This window comes from Ruditapes philippinarum, unplaced genomic scaffold (genome assembly GCF_026571515.1).
Source record: "Ruditapes philippinarum isolate M1 unplaced genomic scaffold, ASM2657151v2 ctg2590_1_1_1_1, whole genome shotgun sequence".
Taxonomy (NCBI): Eukaryota; Metazoa; Mollusca; class Bivalvia; order Venerida; family Veneridae; genus Ruditapes; species Ruditapes philippinarum.
The window spans coordinates 175,458-192,063 of NW_026856388.1; the positions used below are offsets into that span (position 1 = coordinate 175,458).

The window sequence follows — 16,606 nt, forward strand, 5'->3', positions numbered from 1 at the left end:
TTGAACACTGTACGGGATATGTAAGAGATATGTGTTCGTAAATGGACCTGTTGTGTTCCGGTAAGTGAACTTATTTTGTAACACCAACATCTACGCAGTCGTTAGGCAATCATATTTATAAATACTTGATTAATATGCAAATTTATATGAAAATGATTAACATATCAATAGTAATATATAAATATAATATATTTGACACTTATTAAACATCATAAACTAAGGGCACCTGTTGAGGTCGGATGTTTTCGTGTGTCTTTTCGGTATTTTCATGTGCATTAGTATAATTTTAGATGAGGTTTCGTTATGTTGGACAAAATATATTACTCACGTATACTTGTATAATATAAACTCAATAAGTTTATATGTAAAATGAGCTGTTTACTAGGAAATGGAATGAGTTCTTAACGCAGTGTAAATCGTTTTGTGGGAGAATGTATGGTTCAACTACGTTATCTGAATAATTTAACTGGAAAGTTAAAGACCTAACCTGTACAATTTATTTTAGAACTATCCGTTACATTTAATCTAATAATGGCAAGATCTATCCTTATCTTAGAACCATCAATAACATTTTATTTAAGAATGGCAAGAACTATTCTTTACATTTTATTTTAGAATGACAATGAGTTTTCCAGATTTCAGTTTATAATTTTAAAATGAGCTATGAAATTTCTTCTTATATTCGGTTCTTCCCTGAAGTCAAACTGATTTTGACGGCCTTCGGGACATAGCGACTTTATGCTCTGTCCCGCTTTTCTGAACAAAGTTTAGAACGAAATAATATTGTTAGTGCTCATAAAATTAGTTTATAATAACTGAAAACTTTATTTTAATTTCGTGTCCGGATACTTTTTAAAAATAATAAGCTATTGGGTTTGATAGGAAATAAATAACCCCAACCTTCGGGGAACATGTAAAAGCACGAACTTTCCTCCTAATTACAGATCTAATAAGTGTCTTATGTATTAAATATCTTGAATTGTTACGTGGTATATTTCATAAGCAGTGGTTAGATGTATATCATGGTATAGAATAAATAAACTTATTTTAATAATCTTCCAAAATAATCCTTGACTATATCTTCTTTCTTGTAGTTGGTATAAAATATATACTAGGAAACAGTTATACATTTAAGGTTTATAAAGTTTGTGTTTTATAAAACATTTGTCGATGTATTATTATATAATGATAGGGGAAGAAAATCCAACAGGGATACATTAAATGTAATTAATACATTACTACATAACTACCCTTTCGTTGGCACGTGTGAATACGCAATGCTTAATAAGTTAAGCGATAAAGGTTATTATATAACACAGAATCTGTAACATAAGATTATCCGGGACCACAATGTCAGAGTACTTTTCCTTGTTATTGAAAATAATCTCGTTAAAATTAATCTCTACAACTGTATGCCAGCAAAATATCCACGCACTTAGATGGCATTTCTAGTATATTGTTTACTGTTGACTATATATCATATTTTTGCCTTTTTCTTATTTTACACACGCGGCTCACTAAATATAAAATTATAAACTTATACAGATAATATTTTGGAAAATAAACTTTAGATTATTCATGGGACGAAATGCCAAAATCAGTGGAATGAGCCCCTTTAGATTAACAAGTTTAGCACTCATGATTGAAAGCCAAAAGTGATAAAATTAAAATGGCGACGAGCAATTCCAGAGCGTTCGATCAGCGTACAAATTGTAGACGATTAAAGTGTGACTGTAATAACTAGTATGGCTTTCTTACCAAATGGAGACTTATTTGTTGTTGATGAGGCAAATGAAAACTCAAAATGTTTAACAAACACTTGAGAGTTCAAGCAAAAGCTCAAATGCGCTCCATCCCTTAAGTATTTGTCATGTTCCCAGCATCAAGTCGAATATGATAAATTATAACTTAGAAATGATTTTAAAAGACTTGAAACACTTCAAACCACGGGTTAATGTTCAACTATTTCGAGTAACAGGTTTGGTGGTCTGGCCATTGCTATCAATATCAGGAAATCAGTAGCAAATGCATCTCATGAATTCTAGAGGTAAAATTCAAAAAAGTGCTCATGGAGAAAGTTTTTTTTTAAACCCAGACCACATTGCAACTACAGGTGCTATGAATATTGTTATATATGACCGTGGAAACAGTACAGTGTATCTTATCACGCCAGACAGGTAAGTTTTATTCGGATAGTATAACAAGGGTGCGTGTGTGACTTAAGTTAAATAGGGGTCTATCCAACATTTCAGGCACTGAGACCCCGAACATGTCACCAATCATGTCCTTAAATTGTATTAAAGTTGCCAAATGGTGACCTATTCATTTTGAATGCAATTGTGGCAGTTTAACAATGAGGGGAATTTATAATATCAACCAAGATGTGATGTTGTCATGAATGCAGACATCAATGTAAGTAGGATTATCTCACTTATTCATAGAAACATCAAGATACAAACTAGAAAAAATTCTCATGAAGATAAAAAAATGAGATCTTGACTTAGACTTGAGTTATCTTAACAGGTTCTTGCTCTTTCTGTGAGAGGCCAGTAGCTATAGGATTGAACGGTTTTGGACCTATTTCATCCTCCTGGTCCTAACACTGCGAAAAATATACTGATATACGGGAGTATACGGTCCCGTATTTTTGACATATACGGGCGTGTACGGGATGTATTCGTCGAATATACGGACCAAGTATACGAGTCCGTATAGGGAACACCGGGTATACGGGAAGTCCGTATATGCATCAGGCATATACGGAATTCCGTATTTGCCACATATACATGTACGTATATTTGTTCGTACTTCTGAAGTATACGGAGAATTTAATCCCGTATACGGACTATTTCAAGGTTGTTATCCCTAGTATACTATAAATATACCAAGGATATACGGGACCGTATTTTCTACATATACAGAGGATATACGGACCCGTATTTTCTACGTATACAGAGGATATACGGAACCGTATATTCTACATATACATAGGATATACGGACTCGTATTTTCCACATATACAGATGATATACGGAATTGTATTTTCTACATATACAGGGGATATACGGAATCGTATTTTCAATATATACAGGGGATATACGGAATCGCATTTTTTAGTTGTCCACAGGGAATACAGAACTGTATTTTCTTGATAAAAGAAGATACAGATAATATTAAAAGCATGCATTTACATATAAGTGACTCGTATGCATGATCGAAATGCAGACTTGTACAATAGAACATGTTTTATTACACATTTTTATGGGAACTGTAAAGTCATATGCTTAAGAACTTTATCTTCACAATTGGAGTATTTCAAATGATAAAGTAAAAACCAAATCGAGTCACTCTTAACTATTTATTATTTCATAAACATATATTCAATATGTATACATATATTAAACAAAGTAAACATGTCTTCGCTACAACAGTCATATATTGCTGCAAGCCTTATTCCAGAGGGACAAATTAATGTAGCATTTCAACGGAACGGCGATATACCGTTATGTTGCGATACAGAGTCATGAAATACATATCACGGTGGAGAAAATCCGCACTGCGATATTTTCTTTAGAGATCGAATTATACATGTACAGTTTTCGATATTTTCAAGCCGTAACCTTTATGAATTGCATGTTGTTTAAATCTAGAAACAACTATACCAACTTGAAGTTCTTTTCTATTTATTTAACAATGATTTTTATGAGCCACTTGTATTACACCTATAAAACATTTTAAAGATATTCATATCATTTGTTCGTGTTAACATTCACATATTATTTTAGGAAAATGAGTCCATAGCACAAATTGATTATTACAGAAAGTTTTAATAATAATCATTAAAACTAAAAATCCGTATTCACAGAAATTCGTCATTCAAACACAGTTCTTAAAAGCACTTAAATACATGTATATCAATCATCTATAGGAATGTTACGTAGACCAGTGTGACGGTGTCTATTTCGTGACGTAGGAAATGTTATCTCCAGATATTACAATCTTCTTCGGCATGTGTGTATCTGAAAAAGAGAGTTTAAAATCTTGTTTAAATAGTGTCTTGAAATAGTTATCACAACTTTCAAAAAGACTATACACAAGCATTTTTTAAGCGTATACATATATACATTTTTTTTCTTACGCAAATTTCAAAATTATTTTATATTATTAGGATAAAGATGTCATTTATAAGCAACCATTTACACAGGATTTAAATGAAATGATTAATCTATGACGGATGATAAGTTATATGTGTTTGTTATAAAACGTTTACGAATATATTTATTTCACACCTTTAATATAAATGATAATGGTATCTTTGTTCTATGTAAAGAGTGTTTTATTGATAAAAAATATATTTATACAAAATAACATTGTTTTGGGAAAAAGTGCTGACATAATCGATGTATATATGCATCGTTAGTAGGAGTCAATTCGTTTGAAAAAAGGCTTAAAAAGTACAGATATTAGCTACTCAGATGTAGACCCGTGTTTGCACAATGATATCCAGTTAAGTAAAAGGCGGAATACCCAGCTATACTTCTCATTTGTATAAAAACGTTAATCTTAACAAATTTGGATTATTGTTTGTTTCAATTTCAATTGTTTCAAAAACTATCTCAGCAACGAATGAATACCTTCAATATACAATAGTGTAGATTAATATTTTTTTATTGTTAAGACTGTTTAACTAGGTAAGTTGACAATAGAATCTCTTACAGTGTGCTATCTCTAAAAATAAAGTGATTAATCTCACAAAATATAAATCAAAATATCCTCCCTTGCCTATAGCATTAATCTGATAGTATGAAATCAAATTCAGATAATAAAATATACGTATCATATGTGACAATTGCATTAAAATAACATATTAGGAAATATTTTAGTTAATACATGCGAATTCGACTATTACGTGCGCACGTGAAACATTTACGTATCAACGCAATATGTTTTACGTGCGCAAAAGTACTGTGCGTTTAGTATAATAATTAAGTGACGAGGTGGTCAAGTCCACTATCCAGGTGTAAAACACAGGGTTCCCGCTGTCGCTCGCCAATGGCGCCAAATGCGACAAAATATTAATGTTTTAAACAGCTATCAAATTGTGTTTATTATCTTCAAACAGGCTAGCTATATAAATTAAATTATCAACAAATTTACCAACTCTCAGCGTAATGCAGTAGGTAAGGTTGTGGTAAATATCAATGCGAGACAGCTAGGCTCGGATTGCACCTTTTTCCCAAAAATATTGCTTTATAATTATCAATCAGGTAAGAAAGTTTTGTATCATTTATTGTAAAGATTATAAATGCTGTGATATTTTCTATTAACTTCTCATTTTGTTTTAAATGTAGGTATATTTAGCCCTATTTAGCAAGTTGGCTCGAACTTGTGATAAAATTTAATGTGTATGAAGTTCTAATGACTTTACTAACTTTGCCATCAAGACATTTCAAATTCTGTTTCTTATCTTACATTATATTCACTTTGAAAACCCTGTTTAACCTATTCAGACTAATGTTGTTAACTTTAGTGTACATGTACAAAAGAAAATGTAACGTCACTTTCACATTATCAAAGCGGCGTACTTATCGCTTACGCACGTAGTAACTAAAAAAAACTATCATTAACATATATAAAGTGATTAAACTGTAAAGAAATACATAATATGAGCCGTGTCACGACAAAACCAACATAATGGGTTTGCGACCAGCATTGATCCGCGCAGTCTGATCAGGATCCATGCTGTTCGCTATCCGTTTCTCTACTTGTAACAGACTTGGTAAGCGAATAGCATGGATCCGGATCAGACTGCGCGGATTTGCAGGCTGGTCTGGATCCATGCTGGTCGCAAACCCATTATGTGGGATTGTCATGACACGGCTCATATTTTTTGATACAGTAACATGTTTAAGAAAAGAAAACTAATTTAATAAAATAAAGTCGCATGCACAGTGCATCTATATCAAACCATTGTGTGTGTTCGAGTTAATTCTTATATTTTATATATTTGATTTTTGCATATTAAAAGCAAGTATATTTTAGCATTTTCAAATGCGCGGCAAAATGCTTCTATCATATATGCCTTAATTGACGTCATTTTATGAAGTGTGACATCATTCCGCCTAAGAATTGATTCTAACAAGATATAAAAGAAAACCAATGTATTTATAACTAACCACATTTATTCAATTCAAAATAAATGCGTGTAATTAAGGAAATTTGACTTTGCCTTGAGAAAGAATAAAACACATGATGTCAATACAGATGGGAATATATGAGTCTGGGTAACTCTTCTTTACAGACAGTACGTCCGTGTAATTGTCTTATTTTATTCACAAAACACAACAATATATATACGTGAACTTACATCTATATAACTTGCTACCATACTTTGCTTCATCTATAATTGCTGTAAAGAGGGCACAGCTGCATTTCTAGAAGATTTAAACACGCTGTACACTGTCCTGAAAAAATCATAATATAACTTCAGCATAAAATGATAAAGAGCACATTGAAAATATTTCATAAGTGATCACATGTGCGAAAGTGTTAATACTGTAGGAACGTGTTCACTTTTATGTGCATGTGTAGTTATGTATGTTTGTGTGTTCGTGCGTGCGTGCGTGTGTTACCATATTGCTTTATGTGAAATATAAGTCAAAATATGGAATGTCGAAAAATGTGTGATGTACAAAGGCTCAATACAGTTTTTCAAGCGTTTAAATTTATGTATAACGAAATATTAGATAACTGTTTCCTCAAACAGGAGCGTGTTTGTGACTAACCCATGCGATATCACCTTATGCGTAATGTTATCTTAAAAACTAAACAAAGAGTTTTAATTATAATAAGAAAAAAATAATTAAATTTTAATTTGTCCAATAAAAAATCCAATGTAAATGTTGAAAACTCAGTTCATGTATATACAATTTAAAATCTGGGTAATCCTGAATAACGTAGATAAATAACCAAAAATATCGAATGAAAACCAAGAGTTGTCTGTCCTGAATTGCGAGTAAACTCGATCTTGCTAATTACTATTAATGCTAAAACAATACAAACAAAACCGTTTTAAAACTTCTGGTTCGTTGCGATATGTTATATTCACGAGTTTTAAAATTCTTACACCGACAACAGGTTCCTGATCTAAGCTTCGTATCAATGTGAACAGCATGGATTCTGATCAGACTGCGCGGATGCGCAGGCTGGTCTGGATCCATGCTGGTCGCAAACCCATTATGTTGATTTTGTCGTGACGCGGCTCATATCTTTTGACACCAAGGGTAAGTGAATTAACAGTTAACTGTTAAACTTAACACCTGTCGGCCATATTACATGCAATCATACAGATATGTATCTTTCATTCTTTGTATTAATGTAAATAAAAAATTCTGACAAATATTTTCATTTTATTTATTCATTTAAATGTATAATGATTTAAATAACAAAGAAATATTTGTTTGCTATTTTTGTTTAAGATTTGTATTCATTTAAGAATAGGTTAATATAAATAAGAAATATATAACAACATGTGTACAGAAACTTAAAAAAGTGAATAAAATTGAAAAGAGCGGAGTCTTTAAATTGACTTATGTTTGCATCAAATAATGGGGATTTGTATAAAGATAAAAACTGCGAATATAAAACAAGTATTCTGCTCGTTAAATTATCAAGACTGAGAAACAATTTTATCTAAAAATTTATAAACCTATTTTTTAGAAGTACTAAGCAATTTTCTTTTATAATATGTTAATCTGTTAAATCTGATAATTTTAATTATTATATTGAAGAGATAAAAAATAACCTATTTTTCGGCTATCAATTTCATAAATTACTATTAAAATAAATAGAATTTGAGTGTCTCTTTTCAGCTTGATTGCACATTGATTCGCACCCCTGATTTTAAGTGATAATAGAGATCGCTCAAGATTATAAAGTCCAATTAGCTGACCAATCAAGTAAACATAGGTCGTGTCACACACACTGATTAATCCCTTTGTACTACCATGTCCAGGGGCTGTAATACCTTGACATCTTCGATGTTTAAATGTCGTAATTTTTAACTCGGTGTCTTTTTTACCCTGAAGGGAAGTTATGATTAACGCATTTATCAAATGCCCTTTTCATTTTTTGTTTTTTGCATTTTTCATACAAATTATTAATTAAACAAGATACACTTTAGAAATCAAAATCAAACTCGTATCCTCCCAGTCTAGATTTAGGGATATATCCCTGCTTTAATTATCTAATCCGGCGGCCATATTGGATAGCGAAACAGATTAAACAGTGTTAAAGTTTTCTAAAAACAAATCAGTTTAACCCTGAAATAAGCTGTTGTTCACAAAATGCAACTATTCTATTGGTCGCATATTGATATTGCAACGATAAAAAATAACTTTTAACCTACCTTGTTTTGCAATATTCTGAATTTTATTAACCTCCATTTCCAATCCCGTTTTTTTCTTTTTTCATTTCGCCCGCGCTATTTCTGATTGGTTGATAGGATTCACGTGATACAAAACCAACGCTTTAAACTCATTGGCTGTTTTGAAAACGCGTGATATGCCTAGATACCGTTTGTGTAATAAAGCATTTAGCATTAATAATGCAACGAATTTATATTTAGGTCAGTGATAATGCGGAAGAAACCAGCATACTAAGACCTTTATTCGATCCAAAATAATGCAATATTAAATTGGAAATATCATGTATCCGTAAACGATAACTTTGCATACATGTATAACGTAACCATTGATACTTTTTCATAGGCAAAACTTTGATTCTAAAGCTCAATCGGTTCTTTATTTTTTTTTGATAATAATAATAATAATAATAATAATAATAATAATAATAATAATAATAATAATAATAATAATAATAATAATAATAATAATAATAATAATAATAATAATAATAATAATAATAATAATAATAATAATAATAATAATAATGATGATAATGATGATGATGATGATGATGATGATGATGATGATGATGATGATGATGATGATGATAATAATAATAATTATGACAATATTAAAAGACGTTTTAGAAGCGCTAAGAAATATTTATAAATTACACAAATTTTTGTTACAACAACAAGAAGCGGGTAAAACAAAAGACCGCCCCCCACCCAGTCCATCAAACAAAAGCCCCCCTAAGGTTTATAGACCAGACTGATTACTATCTTTTTTACATGCACAGTGTTCGGGAACTTAGGTTATACTTCAAATAAATCTAAACAAGTATGCGCCTTTCACTTTTATTTCCTTGATAAGCTTTGAAAAGCGATTCTCTGAAAATATTCATTTATATTAATTTGTACTGCACAATATATAATAAAGTAAACATAAAAACATTCATATCATCAATGAATTATTAGGACGAATTACACAATAAATCAAATTAGAACTTTTGTACCTTTAAATTTAAATCTTAATTAAATTATCTTTTAAAACAATTGAATTTATTTGTTAAAATACATCAAGTTCAAGATTTAAACTGACGAGATTCTCAATAACAATTGTTTGATGGACTGGGGGGTGGGGTGGCTTTTGTCCTACCTGTTTTTTGATGACGGCTGATGGGAGACGAGGAAACTCGGGAGATGATGATGATATTTTTTAAGAAATGCTATTTCGAATAATTTGACATCATCTATCAACAATACATGTACATAAACCCCAGTGACATCCATCTGATTCTAACTTGTTAACTTAGATATCAATGGACCTGGCGGCAGGGTACTTCAAAGTTTACTTTAAGATAAATCTTAATTGTGTCTTGTTTAAATGACGAATTCCGCCAAATAAAAGGATAACAACAACACGAAAAACATTGGAAAGAATACATCAGCTATGTCTGTTTCATTTTAATATGTCGGGTTAGAGTCTTTATAATATCTGGAACAAAATCACATAGAGACTCGGTTATGAGATCACAATTTAATTCCCTTATTTCGTACATGAATTATATTAGAAATTGACAGTAAAAAATACCGTTAAGACATTCAACACCAATTGTGCTAACTTACCTAATCGGAGAAAACCGACACTCGATATACCCTGCTGCGTTTATGATCAATATCCGGATCAATATCCGGCTTAATCAGTATTGTCTTCGATTATGGCAATACAGCACGTGGCTAATACACAATATTATGTCATAAATGAGACCGCGCGAAAAGAATCAAAATTGGGGAATTCGGAACTTCATAAGATTTCTATTCAAAACTTGTGTACAGAAACGCAAATCTTTGTTTCCTGAATAAATAAATAAATAAATAAATAAATAAATAAATAAATAAATAAATAAATAAATAAATAAATAAATAAATAAATAAATAAATAAATAAGAAATATATGAATAAAGGAGTAATGAATGAATGAACGTATGAATAAATGAATGAATGATTGGTTGATTGATTGATTCAACGAATGAATGAATGAATGAATGAATGAATGAATGAATGAATGAATGAATGAATGAATGAATGAATGAATGAATGAATGAGATATCATTGTTGTTCTTTTTACATATGCAAGTACATGTATTATATTATGTATAGCCTATTTTTAATAGGACATATATAAACGTAAAATTTAAATGCTGTGTGGACAATCCCGATTTCATCTTCGTGATTTCACAATTCTTGTAACTTTCACGATTTTAACTTCACAGATTCACGATTTTATTATAATTAATTCATGTTTTGAACATCACAATTTCAACTTTATCATTTTCTCATGTTTAATGAAAAGGAAATTACAAAATAGCATGATTCACCATAGATGCAAAATGCAAAAAAGTACTATCTAATCGTCAATCGCAATTGTAAAGTATTCGCAATTTATCTGCGCGTGTATGCTAAAAAGCAAACCAAGCGGTATTGAGCTAGAATACCGCGTCTGCATGTTACAGGTGGATGTCTTACACGTTCTGTGCACTGACGATATTATTTGTACGCAATTGACGCGTTAATAACTCCAGGAAATTTTGCATTGTGTTAATTGTCAAATGTCTGACAAATATATGATCAGACTATTTCTTTACTCTTACAGGAAATAGGCTATTCAGAAGTAAATTTTCATTCGCTATTTTTATATACAGAATCCGTATTTGCACGAATACGGAATTTCGTATTTTAGTAATATACGGACTTGTTATAAAAATTCCGTACATTAGTAAAATACGGACTTCGTACATCAAAGTTCCCGTATATTACGAGTGTACGGAGTTCGTATACTAGTCATATACGGACTGATATAATATACGGTCCCGTACATCTCCGTATTTCAAGTTTCCCGTATTCTTACACGTATATTAATGATATACGGAATTCCGTACACTTCCGTATATCCATGTCTTTTTCGCAGTGTAAATTTTTAAGAAAATGTAACAAATTACACAATAAATAAGCTTTGGTTTAAATATATTTATTTAAGCTCGATCGCTTTTGTTAAGACTTCTATGATTTCTGGTGTTTTCAAATACTGAACTAAGATTTTTAACTTAGATACATTTCTTGAAATTACTTCTTCTAAAATCTAAATGAAAACCCTAGTAGTAGCCGTATTATGCCAAAATGATTTTTTTCTTTTCTCTTTTTTAATTGTAAAATATGTAGTTCTGCAATGCAAAATTTCAATATTAAATATCATGATTAAAAATATGAATACAGGATTTAAAAGCAGCAGGTAGTTAATAATATCACAGATATTTATTTACATTTTCTATTAATTCTATCATAAATTTTCCTCAATTTTTATCATTCATTGTAGTAATGAATAGCAGTATCATAATATATAACATTTTAAAACTTCCTGCTTTCAACTTAATTTGAATTGTAACCCCTTTACAAAATGTTTTTAAAGTTTCAATAACATGATAAAGATAAAATAGCAAGAAATAAAGAATGGCTCACAAAAGTCTAAAAATTTAAAATTGTTGCAGCCTCGGTTAAATTAAGCCTGTTCATGGAAGGTACTTGAAAATGAAAGTTACCGTTCCGACATTTTTCCAACGGATCAGGCAAAATTCAACAATAAATATGAAATAGAAAAAAAAATGAATTTAAAAACATCCGCAGATGTACATGTGAACTGATTATACCTTAGATACGTGTATTTACATGTATAAATGTACAAGAATTATACAATTTTGTATTAAGTTATTGTATTTACTATATAGTTTGTTTCTTAGATCGTTATCAGATTGTAATTTTTAGTCATTGATAGCTATAACATTTTTTCGATGTATATGGTAATATAATTTATTACAAAAGTCTGTTTGCTACAAACAAATAACTTACCTATTGATTTTTTAACTTGTTTCTCTGCAGACAAATCCCTTTTACCAATTGTTGTATTTAACACCAGTCTATCTTACATGTCTTATACAAAATGACTAAGCCAATAGAACAAGGTCATCTTCGATACCGTCATTATAAACAAAGGCGAACATTACGACTGTTCTACCGGGATATTTACTGCACCGCACACTGGATTCTTTTCAGCCCATGTTTGTAATGAGGCAAATACAGGCGCGTATTACGCAAAAGCTCATGAAAGTAAACAGTTAACAAGAAGCACACAGTATGATTATAGCAATTATAGTTTTAGCTCTGTGAGCACAATCTCCTGGGTTAACAAAGCGGACCGAGTGTGGGCACAAGCATCATCAACCTCAGTGTATTATCATGATGCCTACAAGTGGAATGCATTTTTGGATCACTCTTAAACAAATGACTTAATATGACTCTTAAAAAAATAACTATATTTCAACAAAAAGGTATAAAATATACTCAGGAAAATTCCCGTAACTGGATATTATTAGTAATTGCAAAATTGAATCGGAAATTTGTGGAAAAATAAAATAAGAACAGATTGACCTTACGGAGTATACTTTATGTTTGAGGAAGTAGACTTAGTGGTTTTACTTTAGAAATATATGGTCCTAGACTAAATTATGTGTCTTCAAATCATTTTAAGACGGTTCTTTGTATGTTTTATTGAGAAATAGATTAATTTTATTTACTGAAGAATATATAATTTTGTTCAAAGAAATAAATAATTGAAAGAGATCGGGACAGACACGTCTGAAGTAAAAATAAAACAATGATTTTAATATGTTTATGATGGAAAAAATAAGACAATTTATCACACACCCGTGCGGATTTTGCGACTCCGTAAAAATGGTATTGCACGGCCGTGCATATATTTTGACGTGACGTCATTAGCGTTATACAAACATAGTGTAAAGACGCGCTTAATAGTAGCGTTCTACTATAGGCGCGTCAATGAAAAATGACACTTTTTCACTTTAAACGGTCTTTATTTTTGGTATGTGATAAAAAGAATATTAAATTCGTGTAAGTTCAATACTGAATTTATTGAACTCGTTGAATAAAATAATATTATGCTCGCCAGAGGCTCGCATAATATAATTTTATTCAACTCGTGCAATAAATTCAGTATTGAACTTACACTCATTCAATATCCTCTATAGAAATGAAAGGGGTTGTTGTTTTCATTTCATTTATTTACTCGACAATGGGGATATTTATCGACCTACTAGCTTTAGAGAAAGATCTTAGTTGACCCGCCTTCCATTAATTACGGGCGACATGACACCCAAGTAGAACAACTTACTTTTATAATTATTTATAATTAAATACCTTTCTCACAGTTCCTATTAGGTTTCTAACCTATAGAAGTTCGGGCCATATGATAACAATGTATCGATCATAACCACTCGGCAAAAGGTCAAAATTTGTTATTGGCATTGAAACTATAGAAAATGTAAACAAATGTCACTAATGAAGTCGCACTTCAAACAAGCAAACCACTTGCTTTGTTAAACATGACTATAATACTCACTCAATAAGCATGACAAAAGTACTTTAAATACATGTGTTTTAATAATCAATATGCCCGTTGTACACCTTATTCCTAATTTCACAGGCAACTGTTTCTGTACAAAAATGTAAAGAGAAACCCCGAAAATATCTGATTTGTCAACACGCGGTCTCAACTTACAGAACAAATGTTGACATTTTCCTAAAACTACATATGTATGTTTTACTCAGTTGAATGGAAGGGTTTAAAACTTTATACTTTTAGATATTAAAAGTGAATATTGTTTTTAATACTCGGCCGAGGCAAAACTGGTTATCTTGTATACGTGTTATTTATACGTGTTTGATACACATAGAAATGTTAGCAATGCTTGCATAACAATGACATAATAATTTCTGGTAGCTAAGAAAAAAACATATTTGGGTGTCCGTATTAGGTGTTTCCATGTGTAATCATATGATTTATTTACAATATTTTTGAAAAGAATCACATTTGAAATAGTGTATTATCTAATTTAAAGGCCATGATGAAAAGGGAAGATATAAAGCACTGTAAACATTGTTAAACGACCTTAAACGACCTTGATTCACCAACAAAGACAATTGTTAAACTAAAAGTTGTTCATAACGCAAGCCAGCGCATTAATCGTGTAACAGTTTTGAGGTCTTAAGCCAAGTTGAAACTCAACATACAAATTAAAAATTTACCTTTCTTATGTAAAAATACTTTTGTAAAAATTGACAGAATAAGCAATAGGATTATTTATCTTGGCAATTGAACAGAACCATCCTTAAATGCATTTAAGAATGGCAAGAATTATCCTTAATATTTTATTTTAGAATGACCAATGAGTATTCTTCAAGATTTCATTTTGACATTTTAAAATAACCTATAAAAATTCTTCTTTAAATTTATTCAATTCTTCTCTGTAAATTATACAAAAAGTCAAACTGAATTTGACGGCCTTCGGGACATAGCGACTTTATGCTCTGTCCCGCTTTTCCGAACAAGGTTTAGAACGAACAAATATTGTAGAGTTCATAAAATTAGTTTATGATTACTGAAACTTTATTTCGTAGCTTTCATGTTCGGATAATTTTTTAAACGGAATAAGTTATTAGGTTTGATGGGAAACAAATAACCCCAACCTCCGGGGAACATGTAAAAGCAGGAACGTGCCTCATAATTATAGATCTAATAAGTGTCTTATGTATTAAATGTAATATTGAATTGTCACGTGTTATAATTCATAAGCAGTGGTTAGATGTTTATAACTGGTATAGAATAAATAAACTTATTTTATTAACCTTGCAAAATAGTCCTTGACTATATCTTCTTTCTTGTAGTTGGTATAAACTATAAACTAGGGAAACAGTTATACATTTAAGGTTTAAAAAGTTTATGTTTTAAAAACATTTGTAGTTCTAAAATTACATAACGAAATGGGAAGACAATCCAACATGTAGGCATTAAAAGTTATTAATATGTGAAGCGGCGTGAAGTTGGCGGCCTAGTGACCCAGCGGTGTGAAGTTGGCGGCCTAGTGGCCCTGCGGTGTGAAGTTGGCGGTCTAGCGGCATGGCGGCCTAAACATTTCATTAATAAATTACCTTGATATTTTGGGAACGAAATGAATAACAATTAACAATCATTTTTAACACGTGACTCATTAAACATTGAATTATACAATTATACAGATAATATTTTAGATAATAAACTTAAGATTATTCATGTAGTCTTATCCATCTATAAGACCAAATCAGTGGAATGAGCCCCATTAGATGAACAAGGGTATCACTCATAAATGAAAACCAAAAGTGATAAAGTTGAAAAGCCGACGAGCAATCCCCAGAGCAATCGATCAGCGTAAAAAATCTAGACGATTAAAGTGTGACTGTAATAGCCAGTATCATGGCTTTTTTACCAAATGGAGACTTATTTGTTGTTGATCAGGCAAATGAAAACTCAAACTGTTTAACAAACACTTGAGATTTCACGCAAAAGCTCAAATGCGCTCCAACCCTCAAGTATTTGTCATGTTCTCAGCATCAAGTCGAATATGACAAATTATAACTTTAACAAATGATTTAAAATGACTTAAAACACTTCAAACCACAGGTTACTGTACAACTATTTCGAGTTACATGATTGGTGGTTTGGCCATTGCTACAAATATCAAGAAAATCAGTTGCAAATGCATCTCATGAATTTTAGAGGTGAAATTCAAGATAGTGCTTATGGAGAAAGTTTATTTTTAAACCCAAATCACATTGCAATTACAGGTGATATGAATCTTATTATACATTAATGGGGACACCATACATAGTATTATCACGCCAGACAGGTAAGTTATATTCGCATACAAGGAAATAAAAGGACCGATGAATTGTTTTATTGATGGACTCGGCTAAATCTTTGTTGCTGGAAACGAGAAGATACATTAACTGAACAAGCGAAGCGAGAAAGTCCAGTGTGTGTTATATCGAAGGCAGATATTGGATTTGCTCCCGCAACTCTTCCTTATAGAGATGATAATGACTTAGTCATAGTGGCGGGACAAAATCAGAGTATACGAACTAAAATTGTTTGGGCATTAAACATTAGGATATTTTGCATGATAATTATACAGTGCAAGTCAAAAACACATGAAAATAAGCTTTGGTTTAAACATATTTATTTAAGCTCGATTGCTTTTTAAAGACTTCTATGATTCCTCAGGCTGGTGTTTTCAAAAAACTGAAATAAAAATT

At 31.1% G+C, this 16,606-nt stretch overlaps 1 long non-coding RNA gene across 1 annotated transcript; it reads right to left on the reverse strand.

Moving 5' to 3' along the window:
* Positions 1–2,606: 2,606 nt before the first annotated feature.
* On the reverse strand, positions 2,607–8,775 carry LOC132746354 (uncharacterized). The gene is made up of 3 exons (XR_009627977.1): positions 8,408–8,775; positions 6,368–6,464; positions 2,607–4,019 (listed from the first exon to the last, which is right to left on the reverse strand). It is a non-coding gene; the product is annotated as an uncharacterized LOC132746354 (long non-coding RNA).
* Between the last annotated feature and the right edge of the window lie 7,831 nt (positions 8,776–16,606).